This window comes from Callorhinus ursinus, unplaced genomic scaffold (assembly GCF_003265705.2).
Source record: "Callorhinus ursinus isolate GAN/ISIS: 27379988/994484 unplaced genomic scaffold, GSC_fseal_2.0 scaffold9, whole genome shotgun sequence".
Lineage (NCBI taxonomy): Eukaryota > Metazoa > Chordata > Mammalia > Carnivora > Otariidae > Callorhinus > Callorhinus ursinus.
The window spans coordinates 50,658,636-50,679,825 of NW_027397071.1; the positions used below are offsets into that span (position 1 = coordinate 50,658,636).

The 21,190-nt window shown below is 40.1% G+C and overlaps 1 long non-coding RNA gene across 1 annotated transcript in view; it reads left to right on the forward strand.

Moving 5' to 3' along the window:
- Positions 1-20,285, forward strand: part of LOC141373434 (uncharacterized) — a 207,923-nt gene extending 187,638 nt beyond the window's left edge. Inside the window, exons 3-4 of the long non-coding RNA XR_012379451.1 lie at positions 20,105-20,158; positions 20,262-20,285. This is a non-coding gene — a long non-coding RNA (uncharacterized lncRNA). The remainder of the gene's footprint in view (positions 1-20,104; positions 20,159-20,261) is intronic.
- Positions 20,286-21,190: the final 905 nt, after the last annotated feature.

The window sequence follows — 21,190 nt, forward strand, 5'->3', positions numbered from 1 at the left end:
CTGCTCAGTGGGGAGCCTGCTTCTCCCTCCCCCACTCCCCCTGCTTGTGTTCCCTCTCCGGCTGTGTCTCTCTGTCAAATAAATAAAATCTTTAAATAAATAAATAAATAAATAAAGTAAACTAGGTTTGGTAGTATGCTCATTTCTTCTTAAAATACACTTTTTTGCCTTCTCTCTGATTCTGGGTTCCATGTTCATTCTTGGTCTGTGGATTTGTTCACTGTGTATTTGCTCTCAAGCCCTGTGCTGGACTCTGGAAATATAGCAATGAATATGATAGAAAGCCCTGCATCCAGGAACTGTATATTCTTAAAAAGGAAGGCAAATTTTAAACAATTGCAAATGTATTTGTATTATGGGAGTGTATAACAAGGGAGGATAACCTAAATTGTGAGATTAGGGAAATTGTCCCTGAGAAAATGACATTTCTACAGAGATTCAAAGGAAGAATATATAAGTTAGCTCCCAGAAGTCCCCAACATTTTACTGTGTCTTATTGTCCTAAGGTAATCAGTATGATCAGAGGAATAGATGAATTCATTAATTCAATAAGTGAATCAGTTATTTTATTAATTCAATAGAAATTCACTAAGTAGCTAAGCTCACAAGAATCCACTTCTGGAACTGAAGGTGAGATTAATCTCTCCAAAATTATATGGTTAAGAGTAAGAGAGAAATTTTTCCCAAAAGGAGATTTTTGGGTGCAGCTACAGAGAAGAAATGGGAACAGATGTTGGGCAGTAAGCACAAGCATCCCATCATAGGCAGCAAGACTTGATTCAGAAAGCCAGCTAGAAGACCTTTGCAGTAATCCAAGCGAGAGATGACTTAAGGAGAGGCCAAAAAGGGTTGACAGAATGGATAGGACTTGATAATTAATTGGCTGAGAGAATAATAATTGGAGAGACTATTCAAAGATGACTCCAAGATTAAAGTTTTTTCTTGCCCAGCTTTGACATAGTTAGCCTAGATGTCTTAAGAATTTCCTGGGTGGGGGCACCTGGGTGGCTCAGTTGGTTAAGCATCTGCCTTCGGCTCAGGTCATGATCCCAGGGTCCTGGGATCGAGCCCCACATCAGGCTCCCTGCTCGGTGGGAAGCCTGCTTCTCCCTCTCCCACTCCCCCTGCTTGTGTTCCCTCTCTCGCTGTTTCTCTCTGTCAAATAAATAAAATCTTTAAAAAAAAGGGGGGTGGCGCCTGGGTGGCTCAGTTGGTTAAGCGACTGCCTTCGGCTCGGGTCATGATCCTGGAGTCCCGAGATCGAGTCCCGCATCGGGCTTCCTGCTCGGCGGGGAGTCTGCTTCTCCCTCTGACCCTCTTCCCTCTCGTGCTTTCTATCTATCATTCTTTCTCTCTCTCTCAAATAAATAAATAAAATCTTTAAAAAAAAAAAAAGAATTTCCTGGGTGGGTCCATGAATGAGAAAAGATTTCCCTACCTTATCATAAAGTTCTTTTTGGATGTTTTCTAAACTATCTTTATAAATGTTTCCCTTTAGAAACCCTTTAGAGTTCTCGGTTGTTCTTCTGGACCCTCATATGCTTTTCTACAGTGTATTGCTTTTCTGAACCATATTCACTAATCAAACATTAAGCCTCCTTCTACCTTAGCTTCTTTATGCACTGTATTAAGCAAGCATCTGACCCCTTAATATTAACCATTGGCAAATGTGTTGAAGTTGGACATTATGTTTTTAAGATTTTATTTATTTGTCAGAAAGAGAGAAAGAGAGGAAGAGGGAACACAAGCAGGGGGAACAGCAGGCAGAGGGAGAAGCAGGCTCCCCAGAGAGCAAGGAGCCTGATGCAGGACTTGATCCCAGGACCCTGGGATCATGACCTGAGCCTAAGGCTTAACCGACTGAGCCACCTGGGTATCGCAGAAATTACTTTAAAGTAGTTCTTTTAAATAAAAAAAAAAAAAATAGTATACCCACTAGGGTGCCTAGGTGGCTCAGTCAGTTAAATGTGAGGACTCCTGATTTTGGCTCAGGTCATGATTTCAGAGTTGTGGGATCAAGCCCCGTATCCAGTTCATTGCTCAGCACAGAGTCTGCTTGATATTCTCTCTCTCTTTCTCTCTCCCTCTTTCTCTCTCTTCCTACTTGCACTCTTTATCTCTCTCTAAAATAAATAAAATCTTTAAAAAAATTAGCACACCCAAAATTGTAAACATAAATTGTAATGGCTACTCATCTGATGATTCCCCTGTGACTCTATTTTGTAAGAGATTCCAGATCCCTGGTCACAAATGTAAAGCACATGATCTGGACTGGGTCAGCTCACGTTCCTTACTTCCCTAGCCACAATGATTCATCCTAGGGATGGGCTTATTTTTCCTTCCTAGAGATTTTTTATACTGAAGCTGAGAAAAAGATACTCACCTTTCTCTAAAATAACTAAGCTTGAAAGAATACAATTTTTTAAATTTTTTAAAAAGATTTTATTTATTCATTTGACAGTGCAAGAGGGAACACAAGCAGGGGGAGTGGGACAGGGAGAAGCAGGCTTCCCGCTGAGCAGGGAGCCTGATGCGGGACTTGATCCGGGGACTCCAGGATCATGACCTGAGCCGAAGGCAGACACTTACCAACTGAGCCACCCAGGCACCCGGGAAGAATACAATTTCAAATCTCTTTGCCTGTGCACTCTTCATAAATTCAGATCATCTAAAGAAGGAAAAATTAACAGCAGTGTGCAAAAAGATAGAGACACAAGATATGGAAAGAGACAGAGAAAGAAACAGAGGTAGAGAGACAGAGATCTTAAAATCAGGGAGCATTTATATCCCTAGATGCTGCTGTCCATGGAGGCAGCTCAAATTCTGACCTTTCTATAGCTTGCTCATATGTTCTAGAAGGGACCCCAAGTGCCAGCCCATGACAGGCACTCTAAAAATGTTGAGATAGAGGACTTTACTTTGGACCGAGATGAAGTAACAGGGACCACATTCACCCTTCCTTCCAAAACAATGAAAAAAGCAGACAAAATATAAGAAAAATGGTTTTTAGACATTGGACACCAGGCAATACAGGACAGTATGATTTCAGGGTACCTGGCTGGCTCAGTTGGTGGAGCATACAACTCTTGATCTCAGGTCATGAGTTCAAGCCCCATGTTGGGGGTAGAGCTTACTTTAAAAAAAAAGGGGGGGTGCCTGGGTCCTTCATTCAGTTGGGCATCCGACTTTTGATTTCTGCTCAGGTCATGATCTCCGAGTTGTGAGATTGAGCCATGTCGGGCTCCGTGCTCAGTGGGGAGTCCGCTTGAGATTCTCTACCTCTCCTTCTCCCTCTGCTTTCTCCCCCTTCTTTCTCTTTCTCTCTAAAATAAATAAATAAAATTTTTTTTTTAAGATTTTATTTATTTATTTGACAGAGGGAGCAAAAGAGCACAGCAGGGGGAGCTGCAGAAGGAGAGGGAGAAGCCGACTCCCTGCCAAGCAGGGAGCCCTATGTGAGAGGCTCTATCCCAGGACCCGGGGATCATGACCTGAGCGGAAGGCAGATGCTTAACCATCTGAGCCACCCAGGCGCCCTAAAATAAATGAATAAAGGGAGGAAACAAACAAAGTGAGCCCTATGAATACCTCTACTTACTGTCTGGAGAGAATTTCCATACTGCACTGCACAGAGGGGGAGCCCACGTGGAGTCTATGGTCTCTCTGAGTTGAAAAGATAGAGCCGGGGTCATGAGAGGACAAGGCAGCTAGAGTTTTCAGGGCAGCATACCAGAGAGGAGATTGCTGCATAGAGAGTGTGCTGGGACGATCTGCAGAGGGTCTACCTCTATTGCTTAGCGGAGTATTGATCAGAGTATGGATATAAGGAACTAAGGTGGAAACTAAGAAAAAAAAATCTTTATAATTTTCTTTGAGCGATCTGTATTCCAACTTGAGAAATAAATGATAAATGTATCCTTATAGTTTCCAATGAACAAAACCTCTAATGGTTTTTAAACAATTACTGGATGAATGTGAATCAATCAATTCTTCCCTGTTCCTTAAGCTAGTTGTGGCCAGATTTCTCTTGCTTACAACCAAAGAATGCTAACCAATACACCTTATAATTCCACTTCCCAGAGTTTATCTTTAAGAACTAACAAAGAATTTAAAAGATTTTGGTTATAAGAATGTCTATCATTTTATTTTATTTTTTTTAAGTTTTATTTATTTATTTGAGAGAGAGAGTGAGTGAGAGAGAGAAGGATGTGTATCCCCAAGAATGTGTATCATTTAAAAAAAATTAAAGAATGTCTATCATTTTAATATCTATAAATCTCAGAAATGAGGAGTGCCTGGGTGGCTCAGTCGGTTAAATATCCAGCTCTTGATTTTGGCTCATGTCATGATCTCAAGGTCATGAGATCAAGCCCCATGTGGGGCTCCATGCTCAGCAGGGAGTCTGCTCAAGATTCTCTTTCCCTCTCCCTCTGCCTCTGCTCCTCCCTCCGCTCACTCTCTCTTTCTCTCTTGAATAAATAAATAAAATCTTTTGGGGTTCCTGGGTGGCTCAGTCATTAAGCATCTGCCTTCAGCTCAGGTCATGATCCCAGGGTCCTGGGATCGAGCCCCACATCTGGCTCCCTGCTCTGCCGGAAGCCTGCTTCTCCCTCTCCCACTCCCCCTGCTTGTGTTCCCTCTCTCACTGTATGTCTCTCTCTCTGTCAAATGAATAAAAATACAATTCAAAATAAAAAAATAAATAAAATCTTTTAAAAATATAAATAAATAAATCTCAAAAATGAGAAACAAAACAAAGATTGTCTATGCAAATTTTGGTAAAACAGTCTATAAAATACTACGTAGTAACTAACATGACATTTTAGTTTCTTATTTGACATAGAAATATGTTTATGATATATTGATGAATTTTAAAAGGCAAGTTATAAACCAGCATGTGTAGCTTTTTATTGTACTATGTATATATACATATAAAGTGTGAATTTATCTTAAAATGTTAATAATTCTTATCTTTGGCTGTTACAGTTCAGGTAGTTTTTATTTTCTCTTTTTTTTAAAGTATCTCTACAGGGGGCACCAGGGTAACTTAGTCAGTTAAGCATCTGACTCTTGATTTCGGCTCAGGTCATGATCTCAGGGTCATGGCATTGAGCCTGTCCAATTCCATGCTCAGTGCAGAGTCTGCTTGAGGTTCTCTCTCTCCCTCTCCCCCTGCTCTCACTCTCTCTCTAAAATAAATTAAATAAGTCTTTTTTTAAAAAAGTATCTGTATATTCTGATTATTCTACAACAAATTTGTTTCAACTATTAGTTTTTAATACCTGTCTCCTTAGTTGACCCCAGAGTTTCTGTTTTTGATCTAAAGTTTACCTCTGAGTTCCAGTGTATTTGCAAAGCAGAGGAGATTGACACACTTTTAGCCAGTTAAATAAGTCCTTTCCTGCTCAGATTACAAATTCCTCCTCTATCTCCAACTCCTTTTCCAGAGCTCTAATCATTGCATTTGTGCAACATAACAGCTCTACACAATGTGCACATACTGCAGGCACAATAAAAATTGTTAAGTAGATGGTTATTCTCTCAGTAATATCCTAAGACAAAAATAAAAAATAAAAAAATAATATCCTCTTTCTGCCCGTGGACGCCGCAGAGTAAGCATTGTTAAAGTCTCCCCTCCCACCGCTGTCATGTCTAAGTCAGAGTCTCCCAAAGAGCCTGAACAGCTGCAGAAGCTCTTCATCGGAGGTTTGAGCTTTGAAACAACCGATGAGAGTCTGAGGAGCCATTTTGAGCAATGGGGACCGCTTACGGACTGTGTGGTAATGAGAGATCCAAACACCAAGCGCTCCAGAGGCTTTGGGTTTGTCACGTATGCCACTGTGGAGGAGGTGGATGCAGCCATGAACGCAAGGCCACACAAGGTGGATGGAAGAGTTGTGGAACCAAAGAGGGCTGTCTCAAGAGAAGATTCTCAAAGACCTGGTGCCCACTTAACTGTGAAAAAGATTTTTGTTGGTGGTATTAGAGAAGACACTGAAGAACATCACCTAAGAGATTATTTTGAACAGTATGGGAAAATTGAAGTGATCGAGATCATGACTGACCGAGGCAGTGGCAAAAAGAGAGGTTTTGCTTTTGTAACATTTGATGACCATGACTCTGTAGACAAGATTGTCATTCAAAAATACCATACTGTGAATGGCCACAACTGTGAAGTAAGGAAAGCCCTATCTAAGCAAGAGATGGCTAGTGCTTCATCCAGCCAAAGAGGTCAAAGTGGTTCTGGAAACTTTGGTGGTGGTCATGGAGGTGGTTTTGGTGGGAATGACAACTTTGGTCGTGGAGGGAACTTCAGTGGTCGAGGTGGCTTTGGTGGTAGTCGAGGTGGTGGTGGATATGGTGGCAGTGGGAATGGCTATAACGGATTTGGTAATGATGGAAGCAACTTTGGAGGTGGCGGAAGCTGTAATGATTTTGGCAATTACAACAATCAATTCTCAAATTTTGGACCCATGAAAGGAGGAAATTTTGGAGGCAGAAGCTCTGGCCCCTTTGGTGGTGGAGGCCAGTACTTTGCCAAACCACAAAACCAAGATGGCTATGGTGGTTCCAGCAGCAGCAGTAGCTATGGCAGTGGCAGAAGGTTTTAATTACTGCCAGGAAACAAAGCTTAGCAGGAGAGGAGAGCCAGAGAAGTGACAGGGAAGCTACAGGTTACAACAGATTTGTGAACTCAGCCAAGCACAGTGGTGGCAGGGCCTAGCTGCTACAAAGAGACATGTTTTAGACAATACTCATGTGTATGGGCAAAAAACTCGAGGACTGTATTTGTGACTAATTGTATAACAGGTTATTTTAGTTTCTGTTCTGTGGAAAGTGTAAAGCATTCCAACAAAGGGTTTTAATGTAGATTTTTTTTTTTTGCACCTATGCTGTTGATTGCTAAATGTAATAGTCTGATCATGACGCTGAATAAATGTGTCTTTTTAAAAAAATAATAATAATAAAATAATAATAATAATATCCTAAGACAGAGATGTTGTATAGTCAAAGGTATATGTTTAATAAAATGGGGCCAGAGAGGTTTTAAACTTCTACCAAAACACATTGAAGCAGCTCAGTTATTAAGGCTTACAAATGTTTTCCAGTGCCTGGCTGATCTAATGCTTTGGCAAATATTGAAAGTGACCTATATCCCCAGGGGGAAGCATATTACACCTAATAATCTGATGTCCCAGATTTTCAAGAAAAGACCTGATTTCTTCCTTTCTTTTGTTTTTCCACAACAAAGGTCATTCCTTTATTGGATTTTAGCTTTTATGTCTCTGAAAGATTTTTCCTATAAATGAATTCATGCATTTATTTTATTTTTATATTTTTTAAGATTTTATTTATTTGACAGAGAGACACAGCGAGAGAGGGAACACAAGCAGGGGGAGTGGGAGAGGGAGAAGCAGGCTTCCCGCCGAGCAGGGAGCCCGATGCAGGGCTCGATCCCCTCATGACCTGAGCCAAAGGCAGGCGCTTAATGACTGAGCCACCCAGGCGCCCGTGAATTCATGCATTTAAATAAAAAAAATCTTTTGCTAGTTTACAAATCCCAATTATTAATTTTAAAAAAATTACCAAAGCATCAGAGTTGGAACAACTGATCCTCAGGTAGGGTAATGTGGTTTTTTGTTTTTTTTTAAGATTTTATTTATTTATTTGACAGAGAGAGACACAGCGAGAGAGGGAACACAAGCAGGGGGAGTGGGAGAGGGAGAAGCAGACTCCCCGCTGAGCAGGGAGCCCGATGTGGGGCTCGATCCCAGGACCCTGGGACCATGACCTGAGCCGAAGGCAGATGGCCAACCGACTGAGCCACCCAGGCGCCCCAGGGTTAATGTGGTATTGATGACCCCAGCAGGATCGAGGAGAGATATGAATATTGTGGGTATTAAAAATCTGTTCACGCTTTGGTAACCACAAGAAACTACCACGTGAATTCCCAGACAATTTGCACCATAACTACTTCTGCCCTAAATTATAATCCCAGATATGAAGCTAACTAGCTAGTATAAAAGAGGCTCAGTCAAAATTTTGTTGCTTTCATATCTTCATCTCTCAAGTAGAATTTTAAAAAAATGAACTATCAGCCTTGCTGGGTTGTTTTGAGGATGAAATGAAATACTCAATGCACAAGTGATCTGAAAAACATTGTTTTTGCCAAGGAGTCCTTGGTTAAAATCTTACTGTGGACATTAAGAAATAAAACACAGAAAAGTTGAGTTGCCCTGGTTGAAGAGGGTATGAAGGACAGAAGCCCATCATATAAATTTTAAATGTGACTGTTGCTCCTTCCCATGTTTTCTAGGGAAAAATAAGAACAAGGAAAAAAATAAAAGAATAAGAATCATAATTCCACCACATAGAGAACTGTGGATGGACAATATTTTTCCAAACCCTAAAGTTTATCTTCAAACAAACTTGAGCAGGTGACTGGTTGAACAGAATGAAGTCTTTTCCCATCGTTCCCTGGGGCTGGGCTAAGTGAGATTCCAAGCCAAGGGTCAATTTAAGGAAGGCAGATTTCATCATCAAGTCCAGGAGGCAATGAAACCTATGGCCAGAAAGAGGAGACAAAGGCCAGAAGCTGCTGGAGAAGGAATCTGAACGAAGAGCTAGACTGAAGTAAGGCTAGAGAGCCCTGGATAAGAGTTGGAAACAGGGCTAGAGTTCCTTTAGCATGTCTTTAATTGCCTAGCAGCTGTAACTTCTTAGTTCAATCAGACTAGTATAAGGAATCCGTGTTACCAAGGGAATTAACTTAAGAATGTGGCCATTTTGTTAAACTTACAAAACTGGCACTGAATTTTTGGTTAAAGGTTACTATAGGAGCAACTGGGTGGCTCAGTCCCTTGAGTGTGGAACTCTTGGTTTCAGCTCAGGTCATGATCTCAGGGTCATGAGATCGAGCACCGGGTCGGGTTCTGTGTTGAGCCTGCTTAAGATTCTCTCTCTTCCTCTCCCTCTCACTTCTCCCCCCACTGCTCACAGGCACTGTATCTCTCTCTCTCTCTGTCAAAAAACAAATAAAAAACCACGTTATTTTGAATATACTTTGAATTATAAAGGTAAAAGATAATTTTTGTATATTTTTTTCATTTAATTGGGATGATTTTCAAGTATCTGCAATTATGGTAATTGTAAATTAAGGCATTAAGAATTTATTGGAGGGGCGCCTGGGTGGCTCAGTCAGTTGGCCGTCTGCCTTCGGCTCAGGTCATGATCCCAGGGTCCTGGGATCGAGCCCCGCATCGGGCTCCCTGCTCAGCGGGAAGCCTGCTTCTCCCTCTCTCACTCCCCCTGCTTGTGTTCCCTCTCTCGCTGTGTCTCTCTGTGTCAAATAAATAAATAAAATTTAAAAAAAAAAGAATTTATTGGAAAAAAAATTTATTGGTAAGTACCATATATATCCCCATTCCAAGAAATATGATGAGTGAATAAGGTTAAAATAAATGCTTTAAGGTTTAAAAAAAAAAAATGAGTAGGATTAGGGTGAATATTTCCAAATACCCCTGCCTTCTGCTACTTTCTTATAACTCCAGGGCAAGAGAAGGAATATAACTTGAAAGAACTATGGTAATGCCCAAATAAATTAAGACTTTTCTATACCAGTTGTTTATAAATATTATTATTATTTGATCTATTTTTCCCTCTTTACCAAATCTATAAAATGATATTAAAATATTAAAACCATTTATGAATCTGATTATCAAGTTAAAACATTTGTCTAGAACCTTTCAACTTATGCACGCAAATGTTCAAAACCTTTCAGAAACATTTGATGATTGCTCCACATCTTTCATTACCGTCCTGCACATCTTTAGCCACTCTTTACTCTAGGAAGTCCCTGACATACTCATACTGGGCTAAATGCCCTTCTATGTGCTCTAAGTCCCTCTATGTATACTTCTATCATTTCTACTTACCACCTGTGTTGAAATTATCTGCTTATAATCTGTCTCTTTGGCTCAATTGTAAGCTTGTATGGAAATCCTCCACAAACCCCAGAGTAGATTGAGTACCCCTATTATAAGGCTCCACAATTCCCCCTGAGGGAGAAGCAGGCTCCCCGCTGAGTAGAGAGCCTGATGTGGGGCTCGATCCCTGACCCTGAGATCATGTCCTGAGCCAAAGGCAGACACTTAACCGACTGAGCCACCCAGGCGCCCCTGGGAGAGAGAGTCTTAAGCAGACTTCGTGCTGAGCACAGAGCCCAATGCAGGACTCCTCTCACTACCCAAAGATCACAACCTGAGCCGAAACCAAGAGTCAGGCGCTTAACTAACTGCACCACCCAGGCAACCCCCTCTGGTTTTTCTTTGTAACACTTAAGGGTATGATTATTTTTGTAACAGGGCTGGTAATTATCACTCTCCAGTACTCCATAACCGTTATGGTTGAAGCTTTCCCTTACCACTATCACTTTCCTCACCGTATTCTCTCTATTTTCAAAAGATTATTTGAAAAAAAAACAAAAAGAAGAAAGTTGGGTGCTTCTTGCTTCTTTATTTAAAACAATAATTTATCAGGGTTCCTGGATGGCTCAGTCAGTTAAGTGCCTTCTGCTCAGGTCATCCAGGGTCCTGGGATGGAGGCCGGTATCAGGCTCCAGGCTCAGCCGGGAGTCTGCTTCTCCCTCTGCCCCTCCCCCGCTTACGCTCTCTCTCTCAAATAAATAAATAAATAAAATAAAACCTAGAAAATAAAGTAAAAAATGAAACAATAGTTTATCTTTGTACAGAGCTTTAAAAGTTAAATGCTACTATAATACTTATAATGAAAAAAAGCATTACATTGTTCCTCCTTCTCTACTCCCAATTCCCACTTTTCAAATGCAATATTTTTTCCATTGTGTTAGCTAAATATTCTTCTGGTACTTGCTTCCATCTTTCCTAAATAACATCCATGATTGCTGCTATTTCAAGATTGCTCAGTTTCATATCTTTAGGCTTCCTGCTACAGAAGATGAAGATTAGGATTTCTTACAACACTACCCACCCTATGCCACATCACACACACATTCACATACACTCTTTTCCTCCTTTGTTTCTCCCCATATTATAACTTTTGGTCACCTCAACATGACTGTTGCAGTATACAATGATTGTACTTCCTTTCTTGTACAATATTTTTCTTTTGGAGTTAATAATAATTGTCTTCATTGTTTGCTCAGTTTTCTATGTTCCTATAACTAATTCATCCTCAAACATTCCTCCAGAATTATAAATTTCCTCTCATAATGTTCAAATACATCAGGTGTTTGTTTGTTTGTTTTAATTTATTTAACTCATGGCAACATCCCTAGTGAAGCCCTCTGCTCTTCTGCCCCAACATGAATAGATTGTTCCCTAGCAATATTATCCRAATATGGCTCTTCTGCCCCAACATGARTAGATTATTCCCTAGCAATATTATCCGAATATGGCTCTTCTGCCCCAACATGAATAGATTGTTCCCTAGCAATATTATCCGAATATGGCTCTTCTGCCCCAACATGAATAGATTGTTCCCTAGCAATATTATCCGAATATGGCTCTGGGATCTCCATGCCTATCCTGAGGATTCTCTTCTCCCTGTGCTGGATCTCCTATTTTCTAGTATCTTTCTTCCTTATTTTGCTCCTTTGTTCTGTGGAACACATTCTCCAGTGTACATGTTAGATACAGTCTTTAAGAATGTGAACATCTACAAATGTCTTTATTCTATCCTCACACTCGAATGAAAGTTTGGCTGAGTATAGAATTCTAGGTTGAAACTATCTTCCGTGGAATTCTGAAGACATTGATTCATTGTCTTCTTGTATGAAGCACTGCTGGAAAGGGTCAATTCTTTTCTAATTCTAGCTCTGTTTGTGGCCTCCCTTTTCCCTCTTTAGAAATGCTCAGGAACTTCTTTTTGTCCCTCATAAATGAAAATTCACATGAGACACCTTGGTGTGGGTGTTTCTAAATTTATTGTGCTAAGCATTTAATGAGCTCTCCTACTTTGGAAACATGTCTTTCAATTATGGGAATTGTGCTTAAATTACTACTTTGATAATCTCCCCTCTGTTTTCTCTATTCTTCCTTTCTGAAAGTTTTATTATTCAGATGCTGAACTCTCTATAATTTTCTTCTCTTTTCCATTTTTCATTTTTTTAAAGATTTTATTTATTTATTTGAGAGAGAGAGAATGAGAGATAGAGAGCATGAGAGGGAAGAGGGTCAGAGGGAGAAGCAGACTCCCCGCTGAGCAGGGAACCCGATGTGGGACTCGATCCCGGGACTCCAGGATCATGACCTGAGCCGAAGACAGTTGCTTAACCAACTGAGCCACCCAGGTGCCCATTTTTCATTTATTTTTTATTTGTGGTTGTACTTTCTCAGAGATTTCCTTCAATTTTATCTTCCAATTCCTGAGCTTTTGGGATTCCACAGCCATGAATCAGTTTGCTGTTACTACCTTTTCCTCTGTAAGTTCGGATTTTAGCTTTCTTTAGACTGGAATATTCATTCTCACTTATTCATCTACTTCCGTGCTTTAAATTTTGTTATATTTTATCCTTTCCCACTCTCTTGGCTCTTCTTGGTTTATGCCTTCATAGGGATTTCAAAAGAAACCTGTGGTGAACACATGTGTTCAATCTACCATGTATAATAAGGAACTTTGTTTCTTGCTCACTAAAATAGCCATGCTTCTTCTTAAGGCATCATGGCCAGCTCTGAGTTACAGGGAAAAGATCAAGTACAAGTATAGAAAAGAAAAAACACAGATATGAATATTTCAAGATATTACCTTATAACATTTCCAAGAGTGCTGGAGCTAGCTTGTACTAGCTCAAAAGAATAGATGGTTTTATTTTCAGAAATTTTGTGAGCCAGTTGTTACACACTATTATTAAAAATTAAATAAAATAAATTTATAATGCTTATTATAACCACAACTTATGAAATAAATTATATTTTAAAAGATAATAAAGACAAAGAAAACAAAGATAAAATATTCAAAACTCATAACTTCCTATTTTAGTGAATTTTACTACTATTTATGTTTTTGAAGTTATTTACATCTATGCTATCTATATGGTGGAAATAATATATAATCTCTCTCCAACTCCATATTTAGGAAAATCATATTAGTAGCTTACTCAGAAGTGGCAATACTGGCAGTATTAATAAAATGCTACAATAAGGGTAAATATTGTTCTTTTCCTCATTTAGACTTAAGAAAGTGATAAAGAGGGGTGCCAGGGTGGCTCAGTTGGTTAAACATCCAACTTTTAATTTCAACTCAGATCATGATCTCAGGGTCGTGAGACTGAGACCGGCATCAGGCTCTGCACTGGGCATGGAACCTGCTTACAATTCTGTCTCTCCCTCTTTTTTTTTTTTTTAAGATTTTATTTATTTATTTATTTATTTGACAGAGAGAGAGACACAGTGAGAGAGGGAACACAAGCAGGGGGAGTGGGAAAGGGAGAAGCAGACTTCCCGCGGTGCGGGGAGCCCGATGCAGGGCTCGATCCCAGGACCCTGGGATCATGACCTGAGCCGAAGGCAGACGCTTCACGACTGAGCCACTCAGGTGCCCCGCTCTCTCTCTTTCTAAAAAACAAACAAATATATATATATTTACATATATATATAAAGTGATAAAGAAAAATATTAATAATACAAATTAAAATGGGGTGCCTGGGTGGCTTAGTCCATTAAGCATCTGCCTTTGTCTCAGGTCATGATCCCAGGGTCCTGGGATTGAGCCCCGCATCTGGCTCCCTGCTCAGTGGTGAGTCTGCTCCTCCCTTTCCTTCTGATTCTTTCCCGCTTGTGCTCTGCTCACTCTCATTCACTCTCTCTCTCAAATAAATAAATAAAATCTTTTAAAAATAATAATACAGGGGCGCCTGGGTGGCTCAGTCATTAAGCATCTGCCTTCGGCTCAGGTCATGATTCCGGGGTCCTGGGATCGAGCCCCCACATCGGGCTCTCTGCTCAGTGAGAAGCCTGCTTCTCCCTCTCCCTCTGTCTGCCACTCTGCCTACTTGTGCTCTCTGTCAAATAAATAAATAAAAAATCATAATAATACAAATTAAAATTAAAAGTGTGTTTTGTCTGTAGCAGTTAGATTGTGAATAGCACCCAAAATTTTTTGTAATTTTGAAATTTTTGAAAACTAGTATCTCATTCAAGAAGAAATCACTCAGTCTTTGAGAAACAAGTGAAGTTTTGACATTCTTCTTCCTTGTTTCACTTCATCTTCATCTTTAACTTAAAATATCAACCAACATTCAGGTGGAACCACACTCATTTGTTGATTACAACCATAGGTCTGCCGTGGATTTAAGAATTCTGCAAAAATCAACAAAATCGTTTAGTGAGAACCAACTGGCTATAATGACTTCACAATAAAGTGTATATTATTATTTATAAATTCTGGCTACACATTCTTTATCTTAATAAAATTTAATACACACACACACTTTTTTGATTTATTTTGTAGAGAGCTAGTTCTTAAACATGTATTAATACATCACTGTCTATAACTTTCTCTAGATTATAAATTACATCAGTGCAGTAACTCTTTTTTTTGATTCCCCACGCCTTATAAGGTTTCTGTTCCCTACTAGGTACTCCATAAACATTTACTGAATGAGTGGATGAAAGCTCAAGAATCTTGCCTTATTCATTCTTATATCCAAGAGCTAGCACAGTGCCTGACACAAATCAAATCCTGAAAAAAATGTTTGCTGACCTGAACTGAACTTGAGTCATATTCTCCTAATTCTGAAAACAATCCCATGGCAATCAAACATCAAGAAAAAGAGTGAGATGGTTTATTTTTTCAGGCACAAGGCTTGTTTTCATAGTTGCTTTGTAAGTTAAGCCACTGGCTGCAGCAAGTCCAGGATGAAAGCCAGATCTCCTGATTCCTGAAACAGTGCCCTATTCATTAGGTTCCCTGTTTCTCAGGGACACCAGTATTTTCTGACACTAATGTTGGGCAGGAGAGCTGGTTACTTGCTTTGTGGCTACAAGATTTTTACTTATGATAAAGGACAATAAACAGTCAGGAGGAATCAGATAAAGATGTCTACCATTTAATGAGTACACACTACGCTCACTATAAAACTCTTGCTTTAAATCTAGTAGCTGGGGGCACCTGGGTGGCTCAGTCGTTAAGCCTCTGCCTTTGGCTCAGGTCATGATCCCAGGGTCCTGGGATTGATCCCACATCGGGGCTCCCTGCTCCGCGGGGAGCCTGCTTCTCTCTCCCCCACTCCCCCTGCTTGTGTTTCCTCTCTCGCTGTGTCTCTCTCTGTCAAATAAATAAATAAAATCTTTAAATAAATAAATAAATAAATCCAGTAGCTGGTTTCTCTCAAAAACACTGTAAGGTAGGAACTATCTGTACATTAGAGATGAAGACACTGAGTTTCAGAGAGGTTTGTGAACTTGCCTAAAGCTCACAGCTGCTTCGCAGCAATACTGGGATTCAAAACAGTTTCGTCTTTTTTTTTTTCTTTTTTAAGACCTATTTATTTATTTTGGAGAGAGGAGAGGAGGGACAGAGGGAGAGAGAGTCTTAAGCAGAGCACGGAACCCAACATGGGGTTCAATCTCATGACCATGAGATCGCTACCTGAGCCGAAACCAAGAGTCTGATGCTTAACCGACTGAGCCACCCAGTTGCCCCCAGAACAATTTTTTCTTAAGACAAATACCAGTATATTTTAATTGGACAATATTTCTTAACCATCAACTATTTGTACAGCATTATTCATGTACCACTTCCAGGATTCACATGCCAATCATATTATCATTTATTTCATATTTTTCTTGGAGCTTTTTGTTTAGCCTAATCTGAAATAATAATATCCATGAAATGATGGGTTATAATGTTGTCATACTTTTCTAATATGTATTAACAGGAGTACATGATTATTAAAATAAAAAATTTGCCGGCTTACCACCTACAATGACCTTGGGTACTGTCAGACACATACGCTTCCCTGAGGCAAACACTGCTTCTTACAATGCTGCAGATTTAACTTGTACTTGAGCAGGAGCAAAGGTGATGGTCATATTTTTTTTTTTAAGATTTTATTTATTCATGAGAGAGAGAGAGAGAGAGAAGCAGAGGGAGAAGCAGGCTCCCAAAGAGCAGGGAGCCCGATGCGGGATTCAATCCCAGGACCCCAGGATCATGACCTGAGCCGAAGGCAGACGCTCAGTGACTGAGCCACCCAGGCGCCCGGTCATATTTTTTGGTTTGCTTTCTGTTTCCATCTTGAAATAAAAAGAAATAAATCAATCTGTTTTACTGGAAGGGAGGGGGAGACCCTGACTCATACTTCCTTGAGCAATTTCCCATTGCACAAAACAAGCTTTACGAAAGCTTAATCCAGGGTCACTGAAACCTTTCAGGCAACTGAATTGGAATTAAACTTGGCAAAGATTACTAAATGGCACCACTGTTAGACAATTGAAGTTTTCTGCAGCAAAAACAGAATTCAAGAAAAATAAAACCAAATTGTTGGAAAGCACCTACAGAGACAGTCACACAGAATTCAAAGATCTAAGAAAAGCTTCTTGGCATTTTGCTGCCCCAGCTGGAGTTGATAGAATTGTTTCTAGTCTTTCCTGTAAGTAAGTTGGAGGAGGAAGTAGTTGGATTGTCTTTCTTGGCTTTTGAGTGGGAGGAATAATACGGCATTATCAGAGATAATGGCAAAAGGAAAAAGGGGGGAAATTATTTGAACTGCTGAAAAACTAAATTCATATCTCTGTGGAAGAACCCAGATTTGGCGAAGTAGATAATTTGTAATGTCCAATGCACTTCAAAGACAAAAAAAAAAAAAATTAAAGGAGCATCAGAAACTAGAGCAGACAAGACCACCGTGGTAAATAGTACAGATATTTTTTAAAGTCTGTGAAATATAAATGTCTACATTTGGTTCAGTTTTAATCTATCTCTTTTATGGTGTCTGCAAGTCCCTCCACAATATGGTTTTTACCACATATTCAGTCTTCTTACCTCAAACATATTTGGGTCCTATACCTGAGCCCAGGCCCAGGGTCACTGACATAAGGGTTTCACCTACCTCTGGACTTTAAGTAGACCAGAACTTACAAATCATAGTACTGTTTCCCTTTTATTTCTTTTTTTAGCTCCTTTTGTTTCCTTTTTATTCTCAAAAAGAAAATCCCCCGTAGAATTTAGAGCTAGGAAGAGTGCTGTTTTGTTTTATTTTGTTTTGTTTTGAGGAAACAGAATCTTTTTTTTTTTTTAAGATTTCATTTATTTGACAGACAGAGACACAGCGAGAGAGGGAACACAAGCAGGGGGAATGGGAGAGGGAGAAGCAGGCTTCCCGCCAAGCAAGAGCCCGATGCGGGGCTCGATCCCAGGATCCCGGGATCACGACCCGAGCCGAAGGCAGATGCTTAACAACTGAGCCACCCAGGCGCCCCTTGAGGAAACAAAATCTTTCACAATAATGAGAACTTCACAATTAAGTTTTCATCTTTTTTTTTTTAAATGTTTTATTTATTTATTCATGAAAGTCAGAGAGAGAGAGAGAGAGAGAGAGAGAAGCAGAGGGAGAAGCAGGCTCACCACAGAGCAGGGAGCCCGATGCGGGACTCAATCCCAGGACCCCGGGATCATGACCTGAGCCAAAGGCAGACGCTTAACCATCTGAGCCACCCAGGCGCCCTTAAGTTTTCATCTTAAAAAAAAGTGTTCATCTTGCCCTGATGGTGTGGCTAGCAACCTAAATGACAAATTTCATAATTAAATAATTATTTAAATTAAATTAATTTTTATTTACATTAAATTATGTAAATTAAATAATTTCCAGTTGCTATAGAATCTTCACAAAAAAATTAGACATTATTGTTCCTCCCCTCCTGGGAAAGAGTCTAGGGGTAGGAAAGGGGAGGGTAGCCAGGACTTTGTGTTCTATTTGGTACAGTCTAGGCTTTCTTCACCTAGTTAAGAAAACATTGTTTTTGGAGACTTGTTGGATTGGCCTAAAAGAGGAGAACTTCCGGTATTAAGAGAGAAGGGGCCAGAGCAAAGATGGATTATATCCAGAGTAGGCAGTTAGGCTGTGCTAGGTCCTCTGGCTGTGGGGCTCCTCATTCTGCTTCCTCACAGTGGCCTGGACGTGGCAGGAAATGTTGTTGAGCATGGCTTTCTGTGTACCTGGGGACTGAGCACTAAGCTGTAATCATCCCTGTAGTGAACATTCCAGTTGCCAAATTTGGCAGAGGGAGTAGATGCTATCTTCAGCAGAGGCAACCACCTTTGACTAGAGTGTAAAGACTGACAATATGTGTTTCAGCAGCAAATCAGTGGATTGAGGACTCCCTATACATCTCTTCTCCGCATCACTTTTCCTAAGTTACATCAGCCTTGGGTTCTTTTATAAAGAATGAGGTAGGGCCCTCTAAAAATAACTATGACTGAATTACCAACCCTGATAGATAAGAGCCCAAAGGATTTAATTTAATTGAGGAAAAATAATGAAATGTGATATTTCTTACACCATAGTTTTTTAAGTTATTTATTGCTGTGTAACAATATTACCACCAACTGAGTGGCTTAAAATATCACTCATTTGTTAAAGGCTTAAAACATTATTCATTTATAGGGACGCCTGGGTGCCTCAGTCGGTTAAGTGTCTGACTCTTGATTTTGGCTCAGGTCATGATTTCAGGGTCATGAGATCAAGCCGGGCTTGAGATTCTCTCTCTCCTTCTCCCTCTGCCCCTCCCTCTGTGCTCTCTCTCTCTCTGTCTCTCAATAAATAAATAAATAATAATTAAAAAAACTAGTCATTTATTAGGTCATAGTTTCTCCCCATAAATCTGGGATGGCTTAGCTCAGCCCTCTGCTTCAGGGTCTCTTACAAGGCTGCAATCAAGTGCTAGCCAGGGCTGGGCTGGGCTCTCAACTGGGGTTTGACTGGGGAAGGATCTTCTTCCAAGTTCACATCATTGTTAGCAGCATTCAACACCTTGTAGTCTTTTGGACTGAGGGCCTCAGCCCCTGGGCTGTTGAGCAGAAGCTGTCCTCAGTTCCTTGCCACATGGGCCTTTCCATAAGGTGACTTACTTCATCAAAGCCAGTTCAGTCAGAGAGTCCATAGAGAACATCTGCTAGCAAGATCAAAGTTACAATCTTCTGTAATGCAACAACATAGGTTACCTTCCAACACCTTTGACATATTCTATTGGTTAGAAGCAAGTCACAGGTCCTGCCTACACTCAAGGAGAAGGATTTACACAAAGGCATGAATACCAGGAAGTGAGGATAATTTGGGGCCATCTTTGTGTCCATAACACAAATTATAGAACAATTTTAAACCTGTTATTTAAGATGTTCATGGAAAAGTGTATAATTTAAAACACAGTAACTTACATTTACCCCAATGGTTGTCATATTATCACTCTTCTTTCTCTTAGTCTTTATTTTCTTCTTTTATTTATAATATACTACTTTATTATATGTGCCTTTTCAAAACTTTCTCAAATACTTTGTGGAAAGGTGTGTATATAAATAAACATACTTAACATACTAATATAGACTAAATGCTCACATACCCCTGAAAATTCACACATTAAAACCTAATCCCAAATGTGATACTATCTGGAGGTTGGGCTTCTGGAGGTGTTAGGTCATGAGGGCAGAGCCTTCAGGAATGGGATTAGTGCCCTTCTAAAAGACACTCCAGAGACTTCCTCGCCTCTTCTGTGTGTGAGTCAGAGAGATGGACATCTATGAACCAGGAAGTAGCTCTCATCAGACAGTGAGTCTGCCCATGCCTTGACCTTGGATTTCCGAGCCTCGAGAAATTTGATGATAAATAAGTGTTTGTTGTTTGAGCCACTCATTCTATGGTATTTTCATTATAGCAGCCCAAATGGACTGGGACACATATTTAATATAGAAGTACTGACTTTATTAAAGGGGAAGATAGGTCCTAAAATATATATGTAATATTTACTAAAATGAGGACAAATCTGCATAAAATAAATATGAAAAACTTTTCAACTTCATTCATAGTAAGAGAAAGGCATATTAAAACTCACTGATATACAAATTTTTGTAGGTCGGATTGGCAAAAATTTGAACACTCTGTTGGTGAGGCTTGTGGGAGAAACAGGTAAGAAACAAACTTAAGTTACAATGTTAGATGTTGATAGATGCTAGGAAGAAAATTAAAGTAGGACAAAGAATTAGAGCAACAGTCTTGTTATTTTCTGTAGATTGGTCAAGATGGCCTATCTGAGAAGGAGACATTTGGGCAGAAACTGGAATGAAGTGAAGAAGTGGACCTTCTGGGATCTACGGAAAAAGCAATTGTAAAAGCTCAGAAATGGGAACAGGTTTGCAAAATTTGAGGAACTAGAAGAAAGCCAGAGTGGCTGAAGCACAGTGAGCAAGGAGAAGAATGATGGGAAACGAAGCTGGAGAGGCAGCCAGGGGTCAGACTGGGGAGGGCTCTGTGGACCATGATAAAAACTGTTTTTCATTCTGTGAACCAAGGCCATTTGGGGGTGGAGCAGGAAAGTGAAATTATAGGCCCGAAGTGTTACAAGAATTACTGTGGTTGCTAAGGGGAGTGGGTGATGGGGAGGAACCGGGCAACAGTGGAAACAGAAACCAATGAAAAGACTTGGTTCCTATTATGCATATGAAAGAGAACTCTTGATTCCCAAGCCCATCCTCCACCCTTAACAGACCATTCCCCATTCTTTCCCATCTCAGCAATGGCACTGCGATCCTCCAAGTTGATCACTTCTTTTCCCATATCTCTTACACCTACTTTGATCAGTACGTTCCTCTGACCTTATTTAAAGAATGCCAATATCCATCCTCTCTTTCCATGTCCACTCTCACTCTTAGTCTCAGCTATTTTCATCTCACTGGGACAGCCATATCCTCTCTGCCTTTGCTTACAACCGCTACAATCCATTCTTCACCAGCAGCCAGATGATCTGTGGAAAATATAAATCAGATTGTGACACACGTCAGCTTGAAACCTGAAGGGTTTCATTTAGCATTTAGAATAACATCAACTCTTGGAGCACCTGGGTGGCTTAGTTGGTTAAGCGTCCAACTTTTGATTTCCCCTCAGGTCACGATCTCAGGTTCGTGGGATTGAGCCCCATGTTGGATTCCTTGCTCAATATGG